Source organism: Urocitellus parryii, unplaced genomic scaffold, assembly GCF_045843805.1.
Source record: "Urocitellus parryii isolate mUroPar1 unplaced genomic scaffold, mUroPar1.hap1 Scaffold_67, whole genome shotgun sequence".
In the NCBI taxonomy this organism is placed as follows: Eukaryota; Metazoa; Chordata; class Mammalia; order Rodentia; family Sciuridae; genus Urocitellus; species Urocitellus parryii.
Genome location: NW_027554122.1, coordinates 2,282,052 through 2,283,681, shown reverse-complemented (window position 1 = coordinate 2,283,681; position 1,630 = coordinate 2,282,052).

The following is a 1,630-nucleotide window of genomic DNA, read 5'->3' as shown; positions in this document are numbered from 1 at the left end:
TCTTGCCTGTCAGTGAGAATCAAGTAAAATAATGAGATAACAACCTTCTCACAGACTCTAAAGTGGTAAGGTAAAATTTAAATACAAACTAAGAATACCTATAACATTCATCATATTTATATTAGAACTACATAACTGAATTAAATGTCCAACCTAGGTGTCCAAAGTTCTCTTTTATGCTAGTAATTTAATAGCTAACACCTGCTGGATATTTAACATGTAAGTTGGAAAATTTTAATCTTAACAAGCCTCTTTGATAAGAAATAGGTAATCAAAACTACTGGTCATGCATATGTGATTAAAAATTTACAGAAAACCCAATAATATAACAATGAAGAAACCCTTTAAAATTATTAAGTGCCATTGAAACATCAAATATAATTTGCATAATGAGCTTAGGATCAAATAGTTAAGGAACTTGACTGCCAAACATATGCTCAAATCACTGTGGTAAAGGCTTTAGAGAAGGGCCAAGACATGATTCAAATATGTTTTAAGAGTAATCTCACAGGAGATGAAGCTCTGTACTATGGTGATAGCTTTTAAAAAAAGAAACAGGAAAAATGTGTCAAACAAAAATATGATACGATAATAAGAACAGGAAGAAAGAACTTTTGAAATTGACTCCAAGATTTTGTAGTCAGAACATCACTATTGGATAGCAGGAGCAAATGGTAGAATTAGCACACATACAAACACACACACACACACACACACACACACACACAATACACACACTCCTCAAAACACTATTTTTGGATATTTAGAGAGCTATAATCTAACAGATATAGACAGTTCCATGCTGAATTGCCAAAGTCACTTTCAGACCTATGTTTTTATATTATTTTATTTTATTTTCAAATTCTTATTCATTTAGAACCCTGTAAAATTTTCATTGCTTATATGCTTGTGTAAGAAATTCATATCATGTGATTGTGCTCCAAAAAAGTTTTAGTAGCATAATAATGTTTTAATGCTCCTGAGAATGCCTAGCAATATTCAGTTATTGTTTGTTATATTAGGTCTAGCAACAGCAAAAACTATTGACTGAAGTTTGACATTTTAAAATTCTCTAATAAATTGTTAGGAGAGTCCACTTCTGCTGAAACTCTGCAGGGCAGAGAAGACAAATAGAGTTTTCCATCTTCCCTTGACTTCACTTAATATAGATTTAAAAAAAATAATATTTTAAAGGCAACTCATAACATGTCTATCTTCACATATAAAACACTAATATGCAAGGACATACTAAAACCAAGGACATTTCAAAATGATGAAATCAATCCTCATCAAATAGATATTAATAGGATACTCCTCTACTAAAGGGGTCTTTCTAAAGTGCATATAAGTTGTAGAACTCTTGTGTTCAGAGTTACATTTTTCCTCCTTATTCATAATGATAAGGGACCATAAAACTTAAAAGAACATTGCTAAAGATTTAAAAAGTTCTCCAAAGTAAAAACAGTTCTCAACTTCCAAAACACAAAGTGTAAATCGACCCACTCATGTTTTCCAAGCTAAAAAGTTAGTTGTTGTCAGGTCCTCAGAGCCTCTGCTACCCACAACCAATCTGCTGCTAAGTGTGAGTTCCTTTTTGCTGTATTGTATGCCTTAATAACTTTTTGTTCAC